The sequence below is a fragment of the Protopterus annectens genome, chromosome 16.part0 (assembly GCF_019279795.1).
Source record: "Protopterus annectens isolate FY-2018-M chromosome 16.part0, PAN1.0, whole genome shotgun sequence".
NCBI classification, from domain to species: Eukaryota; Metazoa; Chordata; order Ceratodontiformes; family Protopteridae; genus Protopterus; species Protopterus annectens.
In genome coordinates, this window is record NC_056750.1 from 449,698,559 (window position 1) to 449,720,881 (window position 22,323).

Sequence of the window (22,323 nt, forward strand, 5' to 3'; positions counted from 1 at the left end):
ATGCCCCCCCCCCAAGGTACTATTGCGATTCTATCCATCAACATGTCTGTAGTTTGGCACATAAACAAGCAGGGCGGAACCAGGTCCTACCCCCTTTGCAGGGAGGCCATGAGAGTATGGCACTGGGCCATAGCCTCTCGACGTTTCCTAGTAGCCACGCACATTCCGGGAAAAGCCAATGTGATTGCAGACAGGCTCAGCAGGACTCTCCTGTTGCCCCATGAGTGGTCCCTCAACAGAGTGGCTGCGCAGATCTTCGCCAAATGGGGCCTCCCTTGTTGCGACTTGTTCACCAGCCAAAACAATGCGAAGTGCAGTGTGTTCTTCACTCTGACACCCTCTCAGGGACAGTCTGCCAAGGACGCTCTAGCCCACAATTGGCCCCCGGGTCTGCTTTATGCCTCCCCCGATTCCCCTTCTCCCGAGGGTGATTCAGAAGGCTCTTCATGTCGGGTGCCACATGATTTTGGTCACCCCACATTGGCCCAGTCAGGTTTGGTTCCCCTTTCTTCAGAAGTATACGGTACAGGGCCCTTGGATTCTGGACCCAGCGCCGGATCTGTTATCCAATCCGTCGGGACACTCTCATCCGTCCCTCCAGTCGCTGCGACTGGCAGCTTGGCTACTCCACTTCCATCCTTAGTTAGGGATCTTTCTCTCTCTTCGGAAGTGATGCACATCTTGTCGTCTTCCCACAAGCCGTCTACAGTTAAGCTGTATTCCAGCAAATGGAAAAGGTTTGTTTGTTGGGCCCAGCAGCGAATCATTGATCACTCACGGCCCCAGTTCCGCAGGTCTTGGAATTTCTAGCTTCATTGTTTCATTCTGGCTCTTCAGTCTCTAGACTTAAAGTTCAACTGGCTGCTATATCTAATTTTCATATTGCTATAGAGCCTTCTTTAATGGCCAACAGACTGTGCCAAGTCCTTTCTTAAAGGAGCCTGGCTCCTCAGACCTCCTAAGGCTCATCCCGTGCCCCCTTGGGACTTAAATTTGGTTCTGGCCTCCTTAACTGCCCGTCCCTTTGAGCCAGCAGCCACTTGTGACATAAAATTCCTGTCTTGGAAAACTGCTTTTCTAGTGGCAATAACTTCTGCTAAGCGTGTTTCAGAACTTCAGGCCCTCTGTTCTTCCCCTCCTTATTTGATCTTCCACAGACAGAGTTTCCCTTAGATTGAATCCTTCCTTTTTGCCTAAAGTAGCATCCCCTTTATGCATTCAGCAATCATTGGAGCTCCCAGTTTTCTTCCCAAATTTTTCTAATAGAGCAGAATACACCTTCCACCAGTTGGATGTTCACAGGCAACTGCGTTTTTACTTGGATAGGACCACTCAGACTCAAATCTGACCAACTGTTTGTGTCCTTTGCGGAGAATAGATTAGGTCTTCCAGTTGCCAAAGCCACTGTTGCAAAATGGATTAAGGATTGCATCTCTTTCATTTACTCCAAGTTAGGCAAAGAGTTGCCTTTCCCAATCAAAGCTCATTCTACCAGGGCTATGGCCACCTCTGTAGCCTTTCATTCCAAAGTTTCAATAGATGATATATGTGCGGCTGCTACTTGGTCTTCTCCGCACACCTTCATTTCTCATAAGCTTGATGTGGCTTCCCGAGGTAGAGCTTCATTTGGTTCCGCAGTTCTCGGGAGTGTGTTCCAGTGAGCCACCCGGGGTTTTAGGTGCTAGGGACGCTGTCCCATCAGTTATGAATGTAGGCGAGATAGGATCCCATTACATCTTTTAGTTATGTACTTACCATAACTTTGGATGTATGGGATCCATCTCGCCTACATTCATACATAACCACCCTCCTTCCCCCTACCTTTTGGATTTGGAGGAAACATTTGTCTTGCTGAGCTCTCCTTTGGAAGGGCTCTAGTTGGTTACAGTTATTAGTATGTGTTCTGTACCTGTATGTATGAAAGCGAACAAACAAGATCTGGGGAAGCAGGCGTGGTGCATTATGGGATAAGGGGTAGCCCAGCCAATGAGAGACTTCGTTCTAGAGTATAGTGGCAGAGTCAGAGCCGACGGATCGGCTCTGAACCAATCAGTTATGAATGTAGGCAAGATGGATTCCATACTTCCAAAGTTATGGTAAGTACATAACTAAAAGTTTCATGTCCTGGATCTCTCCTCCGGTAAGAAAGGGTACCCCTCAACTTCCCAGCATTCAGCTCCACCTCCTAAAACCTGTACTACAAACTTTACTGTCCCAAGGCACTATAGAACCAGTACCTTCAAAAGGAAAGGATTCTACTCTAGGATTTTTCTGGTACCCAGAAAAGAGGGGACCATGGAGGCCCATCCTGGATCTCTCTCTTAAACCCGTTCCTCAAGGTCCCTACTGCTTCTGACCCTTTTACAGTCTCTAGGGTTTCAGATAAACTTCCCGAAGTCCCATCTGGAGCCCACACGGGACATTTGTTTTCCTAGGGTGCAGGATTCATACTGACCCTCATGCAGGCTTTCCTGCCAGCAGGCAAAATGGCATCCTTGACAGGCCACCTGCTTGGCATCCATCTATCTGAACTGCAAGACAATACCTGAGGCTCCTGGGTTACATGGCACCCACTGTATCCATGCTTCCCTTGGCAAGACTGCACATGAGAAAGCTACAGTGGTATATTTGGTCAGTCTGGACCCAGCACACTCCCATCCTCTGGAATTCAGGGTCCACCTTCTCCCTTGCCTGAAAGAACTTGTCTGGTGGCTGTCCCAAGTGACAATGAATACAGGCCTTCCTTTCCAACCTCCCCCACCAACCCAGGTCATGCACAGAGATGCATCAGACCTGGGCTGGGGAGCAACTCTAGGCACAAGACAGGTATAGGATTTGTGGCAGCATCCACACTAACTAGAGCACATCGGTGTCAGGGAAATGAGGGTGATCCTCCTTGCGCTGGAAGCCTTTTCCCTTATACACCAAGGCCCACAAGATTTTCACAGACAACACTCCTATGGTATCTAAACAGGGAGGAACCAAATCCTACGTACTGTGCAGACTAGCCATGCAGGTATGGGGAGCTAGCCTTCTCCCAGGGGATGACCGTGCAGGCAGTTTACATCCCCTCCCTTCACAATGTCCAGGGAAACTTTCAGCAAGACCCTCACAAACAACTCTAAATGGATGCTTCACAGATATCTTCCTGGACTTTGTCCTACCGGTTGGGTGTACCTCAAATAGACCTGTTCACCTCCTCAGCCAGCAGGCAATTTCCTGGCTATTGCACCAGGACACCAGACCCCAAATCACTGCCAAACATATGCCTTCTCAATTTCCTGGAAGGGGAAATTTCTGTATGCACCCCCCCCCCCCCTTTCCATTGATCCAAAAACTGCTGCTGAAAATACAGAAGGACAGCCCAAAAAAATCTTGGTGACCCCCTGTTGGCCAAGATAGCACTGGTTCCCCATCTTCTGTCCAAGCGCAATCACCACAATTACCCCCCCAGTGGACTTGTTCACACAGAACAAGGGATCTGTGATGCATCCACAGTGGCAGTCTTTGACCTTCACCCTGTGGATGGTAGGATTTTGATCCCCTTTGAGTGCATCCTGATTGTAAGGTGTCTAATGTCCTCCAGGAGGCAAGAAAACCCAGTACTAGAAAAAAATCTTACATGTCCAGTAAAAAAGATTTTCCTTGTGGTGTCACAAGACAGCTGGACCCGCTGGAAAGCGACATCCCTCTAATCCCATCTTACTTGTGTGGACTACTGCAGACAGGACTGGCCCTACTGTTCTGTAAAAGCACACCTGTCCGCTGTCTCTGCGTCTTCCCCTGGATCCACCCTTAACATCCAAATTATCTTCAAAGCTCTTCCTCAGAGGGTTCCTTCATCTTGGACCCCCCCCCCCCAGGAAACCAAGCCCTCTTCCATTGGATCTCAACTATGTACTGGAAAAGCTTACCCTGGATCCATTTGAGCCAGCAGCCAAAGTCTCCTTAAAGCTCTGCACCTGGAAAATTCTTATTGGAGGGTCTGAGCTACAAGCTCTGGCTTACCCCACCATTCCCTATCTTCCATCTGGACATGGTCTCCTTCAGGACTAACCCCCTCCATGCCCAAGGTGGTGAACAAAATGTCCTTGAACTAGTCCATCCACCTACTGCCCTTATTTCCTAACCCACAGGGGATAGTGAGTTTTCTTCATACCCTAGATGTTCACAGACAGCTGATGTACGTGTTTCACTGTTGCAGCCAACACATTGGGGTTATCCTACCAGGGGTAGCCCTCGGTCGGCCCAAATACCAGAGCTTTAGTATTTCTGTCTGCTGTCGCTCCAGGACTGATGTCAGGTAATCAGTGGTATAAAATCAGGCAGCCAACTGCAGTACACCAGTCTTTCTTGCTGCGGAGCCTGAAGCAGAAGCTGTTCGCACAAGTGCCGGTCAGCCGCTACCAGAGTTTTCATTTCCGAATTGAAGTTGAAGTCTTCTAAAGCTAAGTACCCTGTTTGGGATCCTTTTTTCTTGCTCTAACCGATGCAGGAAAGGTTAATTGTCTCACCTGTGGAAAGCAAATACCACACACAGACTTCCATTCTTACTGGGTCACCTGTTGAGGCCCAGACCATGACGTCCCTCACTTTTGTGCTCTGTTCAATGCCAGAACTCTACATTCTCAGACCCTTATTGTAGCTAGATATTTTCGCTCCCAGTCTAATTCTGATATGGTTTTGGGTAAGCCATCCGACTATCTTCCAAAAAAAGTAAGGATAGAGACGGACCGCACAGGTCCAAAACTGCTGCTGATGCTTCCGTTAAGCTAGTAGCCCATTCTCCAGTCCTCATTGAGGCACTTTCGCAGTCCCTGATGCCCGCTTCTCTGGATTTGCAGGCTGCTACAGAGACCCTTTCGGAGTCCAGTATGCCACAAGACTCTTCAACTAAGGATCCTGCAGATGTGTCTACCTTTGGGTCTGGAGATGCTGAGCAGGCACTGGTTACCAAGGAAGTACTTTGCAGTACCAATACTCTAAACAGACTGCTACTTTCACATCTTCAGTTATTTATAACTCTAAGGCCCCAGAGTATGAACTACGCCCCAAAAACAGACTACCCAAGCTCAGGCACCTGCTTCCCTGCCTCAGTCTCAAATGCTTAAAATGGCGGAAGACCTTATTATGCTTGTTAGGGGAAGCCAAGCTACCCCTTCCAAAAGAGAAACTTATCCTCAGTTTTATATGCACAGGAGTCTGATGACTGATGCTTCTGAATATGAAGATCTGCAACCCTTTTCTGCTTATGAGAGGATTCTTATGTAGAGGAATCCATTCCTTCTGCCTCTCCACCAGAGGATTTTTTCTTTTGGTGAAACCCTTTGTACTTTAAGGGAGCATTTCCAAAGGGAATGTCAGGACTATCCTCTGTCAAAAAAGAGACTCAGGGAATTCTTAGCTTTACCACAGCACAAATTTACCTCGGCACAGACCTTTGGCCATTCCTCCTGTCCTGGATGATGTTTTTATGGAATCTAGTTTGACTCCTAACACCCTTCCTCCTGCTCCCAGGAAACCTGATGGGTAATAGTCTTACTCTCTCAAATTCCTTTTCAAAAATCCTACTGCTGACCTAGAGGTTCTCTCAAGGACCTAAAGGAATTAAAGCAACCTCATCTAAGAATCCCACCCCCTCAGACAGGGATTCCTGAGCTTTAGACAGATGAGGTTACTCTTGCTGTTAGAGCACTAAATTCAGTTCCACATGCTGAAATTTCAGCAGCATACCATGGAACTCCTCAGACAAATATCTTAATTTCCTGCTTGTGCAGAAAATAAAGAATTACAAGAGCTTATGTATTCTGCAAGCTAAGTTACTAAGCACACCTTGCAATGAGGCTTTGACGCCCTAGAAGCATCTTGCAGGGCAGCAGTCACTGGTTCTGTTCTAAGAAGGCATGCTTGGCTTAAGGAACAGACCTTGCCAGACCATGTCCAATCAGTTATTGGACGCACCATTGAACAAAGGCAATTTGACACCAAGGCAGAAGAGGTCTTAAAGATGGAAGAAAAAGCTAAATCTCTGCAGACGGACTTTTTACAGGTACAGCCTCCGAGGTTCAATAGGCATTGCCCCTTCAAGCACTGTTTTTTTCTGGCACCTCCAGGCCAGCTCAGTCAAGACCCAGGGGAAGCAGACCCCCCCAGACAGCAGTCCCAGCGAATGCAGAGATCTAATCAAAAACAGGAAGTGCTAAGCCACCCCCTTATGGTAAGAACTCTCAATGACTTTACACCTCCACCCCTTACCTCTGCCCACCTGCTTGTCCCCATAGGAGGAAAACTTTCCTTCCATGCAAATAATTGGGCCTCTATTGCAAACGACTGATGGGTCCTCAACAGTGTCCCAGGGATATAGATTTTATTTCCACACTCTGCCAACCCCAACAGGGTTTCCAGATCTTCCTCCAAACCAGTGGGTATAGGCCAAAAAGTAAGTCCATTCCCTGCTCTCCATGAGGGCAATACAGCATGTTTCTGCAGATCAGATAGGCCAAGGTTTCTATTCCAGATTCTTCCTGGTACCCAGAAAAGAGGGCAACTGGTGCCCAGTCCTCTATCCAGTCTAAACACCTTTCTGGTGATACCAAAATTCAAAATGCTCACCCTCCAGCAGCTTCTTCCTTTGCTTTACAAGGATGCTTGGTTAGCCACCCTAGACCTGAGAGGCCTACCTGTACTGTTCCATGCCACCCGCTCTTCCCTTTCAGCTTTGGCACTCGCCCAAGGGTTTGGAATACTGCAACATGAGAATAGGACTTGGAAAAGTTGTGTAAAATCTTACTATAACCATATATGTTCTTTCCTATGTTGCAGTATTCATTCCCTTCCTGCTTACTCACCTGTTTCAATTTAAAACCATCCCTTCTTGGATGACACAGGACTTGCACAGCAGTCCTGGGACTGGGATCCAACTGGGACATTCAGGTCTGAGGAAAGGTACGTGCAGACTTCACTTTTATGGCCCATGCTTCATTGGCCAATGTCAGACATCCCATATACCTATCAGTGCCTAGAAGCTTTTGTATACTGGCCAGATTTTCTGGTAACCAGAAGAGGATAACTTTCCTCTGCTCCATTGGCTTTGATTCAGAGAGTGTTGTGGAGCTGTAGTGTTGAGGTCTGCTCTGCAGGGTTGACATCTACTCCGAAGCTATTGGAGCAGTCTCTTCTCCTCGGAACCTCTGCCTTTGACAGCTCTGCTACAACTCATCCCGTAGAGCAGGAGGCTCGACTCTCCGGCAAGCGTCTCTGGTGGGACAGTTCCAGATGGTTCAGAGCCCTTCCATTTTCGAGGGTGTGAAGGGGGATGTCCTTCAAGAATGCAACTGCAGTCCTGACATATGGGTTGTCCTGCCTCAGGCAGCCTTTCGGTCGGCCGGATTCCAAAGTCTGGGTCCGGTGTCGGCTGATGTCTCCTCTTCCCCGACGTCAGAGCGGCTGGGGTATAAAAGCATCAGCCGACGCCATCTTCAGTCTTTCTTGCCGCGTGGTGCCCGAAGCAGAAGCAGTTCGCAAGTGCCGGTCGGCCAGCTCCTGTGTTTTCAGATACCGAGGTCATCAAAAAGCTAAGTACCCCGTTGGGGAACCTTTTCTTGCCTCAGCCGATGTCAGACAAAACTGCAAAAGTTAATTGCTTGTCTTGTGGTAAACAAATACCTCATAAGGACTTCCATTCTTACTGCCTTCCCTGCCTCGGCCCAGACCAAGACGTCTCGGCCTGTGCTGCCTATGAGACTTGTCAGTACTTATCACTACAGAACCACCTTTTCATACTGGACTTGTCTGAGGTCTAAGAGCTGCCATGTGGACAGCCGGCCCTGGAAAGCCTTTACACCTCTCCTTTTGTGGATCCTCATGCTTCTGACACCTTCCTGGACTCTGTATTTTGTTGCTATTACATCAGCCAGAAGAATGAACTTGGAAGCCCTTTCGGCACAATTTCCAGGTTTGATTTTCCACAAGGATAGAGTGACCCTGCATATACTAATCCTTTTTTACCCAAGGTGCTAAGGAGGAAAAGATTAATTGGTCCATTAAGCTTCGGTCTTTTTTTCTGATTGTCAAAACAAAAGGGAATGCACTCTGCATTCGCTTGATGTACATAGGCAGCTTTGTTTTTTTATATTCATAGAACCAAGCCCTTCAGAAAGTCTGATCTCCTCTTTCAAACGGAAAGCGGTAGGGCTGTTACCAAAGTTCCGCTAACAAAATGGTTGAAAGACTGCAGTGTCCTTCTGTTCCCTTGTTGCAGTGTTCTTACTGTGGGATTCTCCGCCTCGGGCGACCCGAACGGTGGCTCCTATACAAAAACTTAAGCCTGGTTGCTGTTGGTGTGTGGGGCATCACATACAGGGCCATAAACCAGGTACCTTTAATTTGACGTCTGTATGCCCAGACAGACCTTTTTTGCTGCAGTCGAACATCAGATCGATCACATCACTCTTGTACTATCAAGACGTCTAAAGCTAAGTACCCCATTGTGGAATTTAATTTATTGCTTGAACTTGATTTTTTTTAGCAGATGTCCGCTAAGAAGGGTAAATGCCGATGCGGACGTCAAATTCTGCATAAGGCCACCCATGACCATTGCATATTTTGTTTAGGCTGGGAACACTACCATACTTCATGTGCCATTTGCAAATCCTTTTTCCCTATAATGCTTGGAAGCTGCCTAGCCCCACTTAATATAGTTGGAAAATAAGGTTTAAAAAGTTGGTGCTTGGGATGGATCCTGAAATGGCCACCTAGGTGGAACCACCACGAAAAAAGGCTAAGGTTTTGCAGTCTACTACCTCTGCCCCTCCATTGTCGGATGCCCTGCCAACTGGCGGTATAGGGGTTGAGGGACGTCTGCTAGAGCAGTCTACTTCATCGGCTCTCCTTGAAGTCGCTGAAATACCAGCTGGCACATCCGTGGAGGTTACTCAGACATCAGTTTCTACTGAAATCAAGGGGGAACCAGGCTCCATTGGATGCCAGTCTGGGATACAGGAATCAGAATTCTCTTTACCTCAGGCCCCTAAAACTAGGCCTTCTCCCAAAACTGCCCCTTTAAAAAGAAAACTAAAAGCAAACCTCTTTCTCCCTCTTCTGAAGTACTACCTGACGGGCAGTCTTACACAGTCGATGCAGGCCTTCATGGCCCCTACACCCTCAGCCCTCCTCACCTTCCACTATCCCAGTGTTTAGCCCAAGACCTGCTCTCTGCTACTTCTATTCCTCCTCCAACTTCACAGGAAGAAGAGGAGGAAGGTATTTCCTCGTACGAGTCTCTTACTCGTCACAAATAGCTTCTCTGGAATTCTATTCCCCAAATGAGTCCATAGAATGGGACTCTCCTCCAGACGACATCACTTTTGGGGAGACCATTACTAAACTGAAAATATTTCAAATGGGATTCTTCACAAAAGACTGATATTTTGACCTGCTGCAAGTTGAATCTCCCTCACTATCTGCCATCCCGTCCAGGTATACCTGCATACCTAGATGCATTTGCATCAGCATCTAAAAATCCTGACTTTCAGCCACCTGCTCCTGAGACCTTATCGTTTCTATAAGGTGCCTGATGACCACAGATTTCTTGTGACCCCCCCCCCCCCCATGGCACACCTTGCAGTGATAGCTGTGGCCGGAATTCATCCTGGTCCCTCCTGCCTACTGACAAGGGTAGCAAGAATATGAACAGGCTGGGCAAGAAGGTTTATAGCTCTTCCACCCTGGCCTTCAGAGCCATTAACTATATGATTAAGTATGCCTTGGACTTGGTATCCCAAGCATCTACACTTCTGTCCTGTTTTGTTGGGAGAGTCTGGCATGAAGAAGCATCAAGTGACCCTGGCATCCCAGGTAGCCAGGCACTCTTAGATGCAGTTATGCAGCAGAAGCCTCTACTAGATCTGCTGCATCTGTGCTTCAGATATTTGTGGATTCGGCTACAACCATTGCCTGAAGATTTCAAGTCTAAAATTCTGGATTCCCCACTAGACCACAGCCTCCTGTTTGGAAAACAGTCTACTGGACTGTTTAAGAACCTTCATGAGAAGAGCAAGGAGCTACAAGACATTAAGCATCTTTTGGTATCTCTTATACCAAAATACTACAGAAACTATACAGCTAAGACTGAAGAACCCCCTCCAATGCTGCTACTACTTCGAGTCATATGAAAGGAACCAAGAGGCAAACCTCTTCCAGGCCCACCTCTTTTCAGCCCTACCCACAGACAGCCATTTCTAGACAGAAATGGTAAGAACAATGCGCGACTGCCTTGTCCATCTTCCCGTCAGCTAGTCTCCACCACTGCCTGCCCTTTTGGAGAACAATCCGTTCAGATTGCTGTGTTCTGGCAATAGTAGAAAAGGGATATTTCCTGTCTTGGAAAGTAAGGCCCACACCACGGGGTATTCCATTCCTCCATCCCACCCCCCACCCAAAACAAAAAGACCTTATTCCTCATATTATACAGGATCTACTGGCCCATGGAACTATAGAACCTGTCCCCCCAGGACAAGGAGGAATAGGTTTCTACTCAAGGCTGTTCCTACTACCAAAAAAGGATGGACCATGGAGGCCAATCCTGAATTTGTTCTTTCTAAGCCTCTTCCTAAACGTCCCTTCCTTCAGAATGCTATCCCTTCAGACCCTCCTTCCACTACTGCCACCTCGTGTTCATGGCCACTCTAGACCTGAAGGTGGTGTACCTCCACTTCCCCCTACACCCCACTCACAGAAAGTACTTCAGTTTTGCTGGGCCCTGTTCTCACTTTCAATTTACTGCATTGCCCTTTGGTTTATCCACTGCACCCAAGGTCTTCACGAAATGCCTAGCTCTTGCCATAGCCTAATGAAGGACCAAGGGCATTAAAATCTACCCCTACCTAGATCTCATTCTTTCAGATTAAAAAAAAAAATCTTGATGTTCATCACACTTGGGTTATCCTGCCAGGGGTAGCCCTCAGTCGGCCTGAATACTAGAGGCTTAGTATTTGTCAGTTGCTGTCGCTCCAGGGCTGACGTCAGGTTGCTAGTGATATAAAAACAGGCAGCCGATGTCATTACATCAGTCTTTCATGCTGAGGAGCCCGAAGCAGTTCACCCGAGTGCCGGTCGGCTGCTACCTGAATTTTCATTTCCGAAATTGAAGTTGAAGTCCTTTAAAGCTAAGTACTCTGTTGGGGATCCTTTTTTCTTTAACAGATGTCAGGAAAAAGTTAACAATTGTCTCGCCAGTGAAAAGCAAATGCCACACAGATTTCCATTCTTACTGCGTCACCTGTTTAGGCCCACACCACTATGTTCCTCCCTGTCTGTTTCGTGCTTTGTTCAATGCCAGAACTATGTCATCGGGCCCTTTTTGTAGCTAAATACTTTTGTTCTCGTTCTCCATATTCCAAAATGGCTTTGGCAAGCCAGCCGACTACCGATCTTCCGAAAAAAAACGAAAGGATAGACACAGCACAGGTCCAAAACTGCCGACACTTCGTTGAGCTACTCTCCAGTTCGCAGATGCTCAGTGAGCTGCTTTTGCAGCCCCTGATGCCTGCTTTTATGGATTTGCAAGTCGCTACTGAGACCCGTTAGGAGTCTGGTATGCCGCAAAACTCACTACTATGGAACCTGCGGATGTCTCTACCTTGGATGGGTCCGGAGCCGCTGAGCAGGCACTGGCTTCAGAGGAAATTCTTCGCACTACCGATATTCGACAGACTTTTCACATTTTCAGTTCTCTCTAAAACTACTGAGATTCTAAGGCTCAGGGTACGAACTACGCCTAAATAAAATGACCCAAGATCAAGCACCTGCTTCCTTGCCTCACTCTCAAATGCTTAAAATGGCAGAAGACCTTATCATGCTGATTAGGGGAAGCCAGCCTACCCCTTCTAAAAGAGCCTTGTCCCCAGCAGCTTTATCTGACCAGGAGTCCGACTCTGAGGTTTTTGATTATGTAGACATGCCCTTGTCAGTTTTATGAGGGTTCAGATGCAGAGGAATCCATTCCTTCTGCCTCTCCTCCAGAGGATTTTTCTTTTGGTGAAATCCTATGTACTTTGAGAGCATTTCCATTGGGAATGCCAGGATTATCCTGAGCCCAAAAAGAAACTTGGGAATTTTTAGAATTACCACAGCACAGACCCTTGACTATTTCTGCTGTTCTGGATGTTGTAGATGTTTTCATGGAATCCAGTTTAACTCCTGATAGTCTACATCCTGCTCCCAGGAAACCTGACAGGTGTTGAGTCCCTGACACACACATTTATTTTCAAAAATCCTACTGCTGACCCAGAGGTATTCTCCCAAGGACCTAAAGGAATAAAAGCAACCACAGCTAAGAATCCCACCCCCTTCAGACAGGGATTCCCTAGCTTTAGACAGGGTAAAATATACACCTCTGCAACTCTTGCCATTAGGGCATTAAATTGTCAGTTCCACATGCTGAAATACCAGCAACATACTATGGAACTTAAGCAAAAATTATCTACCTTCCCTGACTGTGCAGAAAATAAAGAATTACAGGAGCTTATGCATTCTGCAAGCCAAGTTAATAAGCATACCCTGCAATGTTGGTTTGACACCCTAGAAGCATCATGCAAGGCAGCAGTCGCAGGTTCTGCACTTAGAAGGCATGCTTGGCTTAAGGAACAGACCTTGCCAGACCATGTCAAATCAAAATTATTGGACGCACCACTGAACAAAGACGATCTGTTTGGTACCAAGGCAGAAGATGGAAGCAAAGACAGTTAAAGATTTTTTGCAAGTCCAGCCTCTGAGTTTCAGTAGTGATTGCCCCTCAAAACACTGGTCCTTTCCAGCCCCCTCTAGGCTGGCTCAGACTAGACCTAGGGGAAGCAGACCCCCCCCCGACAAGCAGGCCCAGGGGATGCAGAGATCTAAGCAGGGAGTGCTAAGCCCCACCCCCTTATGGAAAGAATTCACAATGACTTTTCAACTCCATCTCTTACCTCTGCCCACCTGTTTGTGCCCCTAGAAGGAAAACTTGCCTCCCATGCAAAAAAAACTGGGCCTCCATCACCAACGGTCGATGGGTCCTCAACATAGTGTCCCAGGGGTACATATTTTATTTCCACACACTGCCAGCCCTTAAGAGTTCCCAGATCTTCCTCCAAACCAGTGGGCAGAGGCACAAAACTAGATGTTCATCGTGCATACAGCTGCAGTCATAACAGATGGGTTCTCCTGCCGTCAGGTGGGTCCTCGGTCGGCCGAATTCCAAAGTCTAGGTCCGGCGTCTGTTGTCGTCACTTCTTCCCTGACGCCAGTGCGACAGGGGTATAAGAACCAGCCGATGCCATTTTCTTCAGTCTTTCTTGCCGCGCGGTGCCTGAAGCAGAAGCAGTTTGCAAGTGCTGGTCGGCCAGCTCCTGAAATTATGAAAATTTTGCAACCGAAGTCTTCTTGAAAGCTAAGTACCCCGTTGGGGAAACTTTTCTTGCCTCAGACCGATGTCAGACAAAGTTAATAATTGTATTTCATGTGGGAAGCAAATACCGCATAAGGATTTTCATTCCTTCTGCATTCCTTGCTTAGGCCCAGACCACGACGTCTCGGTCTGTCGTTTTTGTGCTACTTTCAACAAATGCACCATTAAGCGTCGGGCGGAGTTCGCCCAGCACTATTTTGGCAAAAAATTTAACTACATTATGTCGTCGGATACTCCGACTCCAGTTTTGTCTAAAAAATGCAAAGATAAGGACCGATACGAGGTCCGCGGCCTCTACCGACACCACGCCAAAGCAGACTACAGGTGGTCCGGTTCTCAGTGAGGCGCCTACGCAGCCCCTGCCTACCGACGACACTTCATTGGCGGTGTCTTCTGTGCCCGAGGTCGCAGGCTCCTCGGCCCACACCCCGACTACAGATACCAAAGCCACTCTTGGCGGTGAAACTCAAAATGTAGACAGGTCTGCCTCCTCTCAAGGTGTCTTCAGACCTTCCTCTTTTTCCATCAAGGCTTTCACTAAGTCTAAAGCAGCCATGCATTCTAAGAGACCAGCTACACAGGGCCTTTCTCCAGGCCCCATGCCTAAAAAAGATGCTTAAAATGGCTGAGGATTTAATTACTCTTACCGGGGGTTCTCAACCCCCCCGGACAAAAGGCCCAGAGTGGAGGAAGAATCCCCCTCCTCTGACCAGGCCTCCATTATTTCAGAGTACTCTGAAAAGAAACATTCTTACCCCCCTTTTGAAGATTCTGATGCAGAGGAGTCACCCCCCCCCCCCCAGAGGATTACTCATTTGGGGAAACCTTGCATACCTTGAGGGAACACTTCCACTGGGAAGGCCAAGAGTACTCAGACTCCAAGAAAAGGCTTAGGGATTTTCTCTTGCTACCTCAACACAGGCCTCTGGCTATACCTCCTGTCTTAGACATACTAGATGATGTGTATTCGGAGGCCTGCCTTAACCCAGACTCTCTACCTCCAGCCCCAGTCAAGCCTGACGGGTACTACTGGGTTCCTGACTCGCACTAATTTTTATACAAAAGCTATGCGGCTAACCCAGAAACTATATCACAGGGCCCCAAGGGAATTAAGGCCTCCACTGCTAAAAATCCATTACCTTCCGAGAGATTCCAGATCTTTAGTAAGGTGGGGAAAAAAGGTATACACCTCAGCCACCTTAACCATGAGGGCATTAAACTGCCAGTTCCATATGTTAAAGTACCAACAGTTTCTGTTATCACAGTTGAAGCAAAATGTCACAACCTGAACAACCAGACTTGAAGGAGTTGCAGGATTTGATGCATAGTGCAGAACAAGTGGGTAAACATACCTTGCAATGTGGTTTTGATGCTCTAGAGGCCTCATGTAGAGCTGCTGTTACAGGATCAGTCATACGTAGACATGCCTGGCTCAAGGAGCAAACCTTACCAGATCTTGTAAAAGCTAAATTACTAGATGCCCCTCTACAAAAGGATGTATTTGGTGTTAAAGCTGAGGAGGTATTAACGAAAATGGAGGAAAAGGCTAAATCAATGCAAACAGTGAAAGATTTTCTACAGGTACAACCTCCACGTTTCAGTAGAAATTGGCCTTCCAAAAATTGGTCCTTTCCAGCTACGGACAGACCCCAAAGAGGTAGATACAGGCACCCTAGGGGCAGAGGGCAATCTCAAGGATCGTTTAGAGGCAGACCATGGCAAGCTCCTACACAGAGGTGGTGAGGATAGTGGAAGGGTCATGACAGGCGCAGGAAGCTTATGGACAGAGGTCTTTTGAAGCCTGCCTTCCAGGAGGCTCTTGACAAGTCAGACCAGGCTTCTAGATCCTCAAAGGAGTCGAAGACATCTGAGCCCAGGCCATCTGCTCAGAGTTCTTCGTTTAAGGTTCGTTCACCGGTTCCACAGACTTCGGGGCCGAGTGTCGAGCTTCTGTCTGTCACCGAGCCTCGGGTCTTGGAACCGGTGGCGGAGCTTCTACCTCCTGCTCTGAGGTCGGCACCGTCCTCGATTCCTTCGAGGTCTTCCAGGCCCCTCTCCGACACCGACGTAGATCGTGTGGTGCAGAAGTTAATGGAGAACACGGCCCTGTCCAAACTCATTGCAGTCTCCTCTCAATTGGTGTCGAGACTCGAAGGCCTTCCTTTGTCTCCATCTGATCCTCCTCCGAGGCCTACTCCACCTTCGGAGCCGGGAGACATTGATCTGATGATAGTGGAGCCCTCGGTGCCGGAACCGTCCCTTTCTCGGTCGGCACCGTTGACCTAGACTCCATCGGAACCATTACCAGACTCGCGGAGCCGACTATCTATCCTTGGTTCCGGGACCGAGAGTCGAACAGATGTTTCTGTGCCGACTCTCCGCCTCGGCACGGATCACTTCGGCTCTGTCCTCTGGGTCGATGCCCTTGGTTTCCGCGTCGGAGATACCTCCGCGTTCTTCGGAACCGGGGGATTCCTCGGCTCGGGGTCCAGGGGCCTTCGACCTTATGAGGAAGGTATTGTCTTTTCAGACAACCACTTCAGCAGAAGCAACTTCTCCCTCCCATAAAGGTCCGTTGTCGTCTTCTGCACCCACGACTACACAAAAGTGTCTAGCACCAGTGTCTCAGCCACTCCCAGAGGGAGCTCCTTCCTCTGAGGCTTCATCGGATGCCCCCCCCATGACGTCCCGAGGAAAAGATTGTGCAAGAGGAGGCACTTTGATTCTCCACAAGAATCCTTAACATCGGATACTGATTTGGATGAGTCAGAGGGGTCCCCAAAATCACATACAGAGGATGTCTCTTTCTGACATCTTGGAGATCCTGAAACAGAGAGGTGATTGGCAGGCCCTACCCCCTTCTGAGGATGAGTCGGTTCTGCTGAAGGCATTTGGTGCTCGCCCTTCTTCCTCCTGGGTCACTCCGCCCTTCGACTAGTTAATGGAATTGATTGCTCGAAGGGCATGGGAAACACCTGACACAGTGGAACCAGTTCCCAGGAAGCATAACAAATATATAACTGCCCCTCAGGATAAGTCATATCTCACTAAGGGAGTTTCAGTGGACGCTATGGTGGTGGCAGCTGCCACGAAAAAGGAGATGTCCGAATCTTCCTTGTCTGTTCTTCCTCCTAACAGAGACTCTAGGACCATGGACAGATATGGGAAGTGCATTTTCAGTTCAGCGACTTTTTCCATGCGATCACTGAACTACTTGACACACTTCACAAGATTACAGAGGAATCTAGTCAAGGAGTTAGGAGATACCCTCCAGGGTAGTACAGATGCTGCTGTCTCGGATAAGGTTACAGCACAGCTCAATACCCTTACATCTATTGTGAACTCGTCCATGAGGCTCACCTCGTATGCGGCGGAAGGATCGAGTAGGGCTGCAGCTTCAGCGATTGCTCTTCGTAGACAATCCTGGATGCGCCTGTGTTCCTTTGCGGAAGCCTTCAAGTCTTCCTTTACTAACGCCCCCTTTGATGGCGCCACTCTTTTTGGCCCCAAAGTAAAGGAGACCCTGACCCGGTGTGAGCAAGAGGGAAAGACTCTGCTGTTGGAGTCCGTTTCCACGCCATCCAGACCGTACCCCAACGAGGTGGAAAGATGTGGTTTCGTAAACCCCAGAGTTCTTTCCCAGGCACACAGGGGGATGCCCCCTCCATAGGCAGGGGGGGCAGAGGGGGTCCGCAAAACCAAGGCGATAGGGATACCATCCCTGGGAAGCCTTTCCAGCACTCCTGAGAGGAGGCCCGACTGTCCTACTCTGGAGGCAGTCAGGGGACGCTTGGCTTTATACCCTCAGGCCTGGCAAAAACTTACATCAGACAAATGGGTAAAAAGCATTATTACCAGAGGTTACAAAATTCCTTTTCTATTCCCCCCGTTACCACAAAAAAGATTCCCAGATGTTCCACCCCATCTGCGAGAACCTGCAACTATAGAAATCTCAAAGCTGCTAGAAAAAAGTCATCCAACCTGTCCCGGCGGACCAAGCAGGATCCGGAACTTTACTCAAGGTTCTTTTTAGTTCCAAAGACGACAGGGGACTGGAGGCCAATTTTGGACCTAAGCAATCTCAATACCTATGTCAAGAAAGAAACGTTCCGGATGGTCACGCTTCAATCGATCCTTCCGTTCTTACAGGACGACTGGATATACTCAATAGATCTCAGGGACGCCTACTACCACATCAAAATGGCCAGAGCGTCCAGAGATAACCTGCGCTTCGGGCCCTGCCCTTTGGTCTAACCTCAGCCCCCAGGGTTTTCACCAAATGCATGGCAGTGGTAGCGTCTCACTTGAGACGTCTAGGATTCCGGGTGTTTCCGTATCTGGACGACTGGCTCCTTTCTGCCACCACCGAGCGTCAACTGATACAGGCCAGGGACTACACTCTCAGCCTTTGTGTTCAGCTAGGGATTTCGATAAATTTAGAAAAATCTGCGTTACAGCCCTCACAGCATATTTCATTTATAGGGGCAGAGCTAGATACCCGTTCTTTGCTCCTAAAACTTCCCTCCGCAAGAATAGCTTCCCTGCAAGAACACGTATCTCTCCTACTATTGTCCAAAAAGTCCCCAGCCAAACTAGTCTTGAAAGTCTTGGGACTCATGTCAGCTTCCCTCATTGCAGTTCCCATGGGGAGGCTACACATGAGAGTTCTCCAATGGCTGCTGTTCGCACAGTGGTCGTTCCAACAGTTACCACTGACACACGAGATTCACATTACGAACACCTGCAAAGCACACCTATCTTGGTGGTTACAGGATCACAATTTCATCAGCGGCCGACCGTTTGTTACCCACACCTACAGCCACAGTGACCACGGACGCTTCCCTGAGGGTGGGGGGGGGGGGCATTTTTCAGGGACAGACAGTCCAAGGCGAATGGACCAGTTTAGAGTACAACCTGCACATCAATGTTCTAGAGATGAGGGCAGTGTTTCTAGCGTTGCTACACTTCTCCCCCCTTCTACCTCTAGGGACCATTGCAGTTCAGACGGACATGTCCGTAGTCTGGTACATAAACAAGGAGGAACCAAATCTTACCAGTTGTGCAGAGAGGCCATGAGAATTTGGCAATGGGCAGAATCCACGGGTCGCTTTCTGATAGCAACGCACATCCCGGGGTTATCCAACGTCATAGCGGACAGGTTGAGCAGAGCCATCCTGTTACCTCACGAGTGGTCCCTCAACCAGATAGTGGCGGAAAGGATCTTCCGCAAGTGGGGCCAGCCTTGCTGCGATCTGTTTGCGTCTCCAATGAACACCAAATGCAGAAGCTACTTTGCCCTTCTTCCCCCTCCAGGGGATGTCCCCAGGGACGCTCTGATTCACGATTGGCCCCCGGGTCTCCTGTACGCTTTCCCCCCTATACCTCTGATACCGAGATTTCTTCAGAAAGCCAAGGACCAGGAAAGGACTATAATTCTCATTGCCCCATTCTGGCCTCGACAGATTTGGTTCCCCTTTCTTCAAGCTCACCAAATGCGGGAGCCCTGGATTCTGGACCCGGTGCCAGATCTACTGACTCATTCATCAGGAGCTCCTCACCCGTCACTCCTGTCCCTCAAGTTAGCAGCTTGGCTGCTCCGCTTCCCTACTTAGCCAGGTCTGATCTTCTCTCTCCGGTTCAGGACATTCTGGTAGCCTCTCATAAGGCTTCCACTACTAAAATTTACACCGGTAAGTGGAAACGTTTTGTTTACTGGGCGACTAAACAAAATTTAGATCCCTTAGTAGCCCCTCTAAACAAGATTTTGGAGTTCCTGTCCATACTGTTTCATCAAGGAGCCTCTACTGCTACTCTAAAAGTTCAATTGGCTGCAATTTCGAACTTCCATGTAGGAGAGAACGGAGCGCCCATTATGGCTCATAGGCTTTGTAAAGCCTTCTTGAAAGGGTCTTTTCATCTTAGACCAGCAGTTAGGTTTCCTACAGCTCCTTGGAATCTAAATTTGCTCTTAACCCAACTAATGTTACCACCTTTTGAACCAGCTTCTTGTTCATTAAAGTTCTTGTCCTGGAAAACTCTTTTCCTAGTAGCTATCACTTCAGCCAGACGAGTATCAGAACTTCAGGCTATTTCCATTAAGCAGCCATATTTAATTTTTCACCCGGACAGGGTATCATTATGCACCAACCCTTCGTTCCTCCCTAAGGTTTGTTCAGTTAATAACATTAATCAGTCCATTGAGCTTCCCACATTTTTCAAAAACCACTCCAATAAGCTGGAATATATGTTGCACAAGTTGGATGTTCATAGACAACTCAGATTCTACCTAGATGGAACTAAAGACCATAGAAAAGCAGACCAACTTTTTATAGCCTTTGCGGACAACAAAAAGGGCATGGCAGTGACTAAGCGTACTCTTTCCAAATGGCTGGCTGACTGTATTACCTTCGTTTATTCTGCTTCTAATCAGAGTTTGCCCACCAGACCAAAAGGACATTCTACTAGGTCAATTTCTACATCTTTGGCTCATGCGGCTCGTCTGCCTTTGGACACTATTTGTGTGGCAGCCACTTGGTTTAAACCACATACGTTCATCACTCATAAAGTGGACAAGACTTCCAGGGACAGAGCATCTTTTGGTTCCACTGTGCTCAGGAACGTTCTTCCGTGAGTCACTCGGTGTAACGGAGCTAGGGACCCATGTGTAAGAACAAACGGCGAGATTGAACACTCACATAAAGAAGTTATGTCCTTACCATAATGTTCCATGTGGAGTGTTCATCTCGCCTTTCTTCTTACATTCCCACCCTCCCACCCTCAGGTCTGGAAGAACGTTCGGTTTAGAAGTCTGGCCTGTTTGTCTCCCACTAGTGGTCTCTCTGTTCTACTGGCTTGAGCTAATTACGTTCCTTGTGTATACGTAGGTGTTCTTTATAGGGGATTACTTTGTTATTGCTGGATCTGGTATTGTTTATTGCAAACTAGATCTGAGGTAAAGGCAGAGGGAATTATGGGAGGTAGGTTGGTCTCTAGCTTCTTCTGGATGCAAAGCTTTGCTAAGCGGCCGACTCTGCGCCGAGGATTGGCTCCGACACCCATGTGTAAGAACAAAGGCGAGATGAACACTCCACATGGAACGTTATGGTAAGGACATAACTTCTTTTTAGCTGTACAGAATGCTCTGACAGCCTTAAAGGACCACATTCATCCAGGACAATTATTGGTAAAGACAGACAACACCACTGTTATGTGGTACATAAGCAGGGAGGAACCGATTCATATCCTCTCTGCAGACTAGCCAAGGCTCTGTGGAACAGCCTTGAGCTACCAAGTGCACCTACAGGTTCAATTCTTGCCAGGAAAGCTAAATACACTGACAGATGACCTAAGCAGAAATCCCATGGACCCACACGAGTGGAACCTGGAACCAAAGATATTAAACATGTTGAGAAACAAATAGGGGAGCCCAGAGATGGACCAGTTTGCCTCCCCCCAAAACTACCAATTGGACAAATTCTGTACAAGGACTCCCCACAAACGAGCTTGGAAACTGGATGTCCTGTCTTTCATCTGGAAAAACCTATCAGTTTATGCCTTTCCCCTGTGCCTCTCCTGTCTAAAGACCAAACAAGACAAACCAAGGACAATACTAATTGCACCAGACTGGCCACGCCAACACTGGTGTACCCTCTCTTGCGCAGTGTCACTGCTGGCACCTTCCTCAGACCCCTTCCCTGCTGTCCCAGCAGGAGGGACAGATTCTGCCCACAACTTCAAACCCTGAGCCTGGCTAATTACCTGATCTCTCCTTTACCATCCCTCAGTAAGCAAGTGATGGATGTTCTGGAGGCAAGGAAGCCTAGTACTAGAAAATCCTATGCTGAAAAATAGAAAACATTCAGTTCCTGGAGCCAAACTCAGGATGGGCACAGGCAGCGCCCGATTTACCCCATATTATTCAGTATGTAACTGAAATGCTTCACAAGGGCCTTTCCTTTTCCTCCATCAAAATTCATGCCTCAGCCATTTTGGGTCATTACAATGCAGAACCACCCCTCTTCTCTCATCTGCTGCTGAAGCAATTCCTCAGAGGGGCCAAAAACTTAAGACCACCCAGGAGAGTCCCTACTCCAGCCTGGGACCTTAACTTTGTATTGGAAAAGCTAACTACCTTCCTTTGAGCCAGCTGTAAATGCAGAGTTGAAATTCCTTTCTTTGAAAACGGCCTACCTTCTAGCCATCACTTCAGCAAGAAGGGTGTCTGATTTACAGGCCCTCATGGCAGTGGAGCCTTTCATCTTTCATACTGATGGTGTCCCTTAGGACCAGTCTCTCCTACATGCCTAAGGTGGTATCCAGTGTGGCCCTTAATCAGTCCGTTCATTATCCAACCTTCTTTTCTAACCCACAGAACAGAGGGGAACAAATACTGCACTCGCTGGACATGCACAGACCACTTAGATTTTACTTGGACAGGACCAAGCCTCTTAGGAAATCTTACCTACTGCTTGCATTTGCTGCAGGGGCAGAGGGGAAGGCCATTTCAAAGCAAACCATTTCTAAGTGGGTAGGCCATTGCATTCATTTCTGCTATAAGCATCATGGAAAACCTTCCACACGGGGATAAGACCACATTCAACCAGGGCTGCATCTATCTCTACAGCTCTTCTCAGAGGTGCCCCTTCCAGGGACATTCTAGAAGCTGCTACCTGGAGTTCTGTACATACTTCAAGCATTACCTCTTGCCAGTTTTTTCTAAATCCAGAGCTGGATTTGCCACTGCAGTCTTGCAGGGCCTTTTGGCCAGTCCTAATGCTATCTAATTACCTCCTCCCATCCTTAGCTTTGGGAATCTACCCAAATGTGATGACTGCAACAGTGAAACACTATGAACATAGTACAGTTGTGTACACTTAACA

The 22,323-nt window shown here is 48.1% G+C and overlaps 1 protein-coding gene across 1 annotated transcript in view; it reads left to right on the forward strand.

Moving 5' to 3' along the window:
- The window catches only part of LOC122790608, a 1,229,598-nt gene that overhangs the window by 626,351 nt on the left and 580,924 nt on the right, over nt 1-22,323 (forward strand). The window lies entirely within an intron of this gene.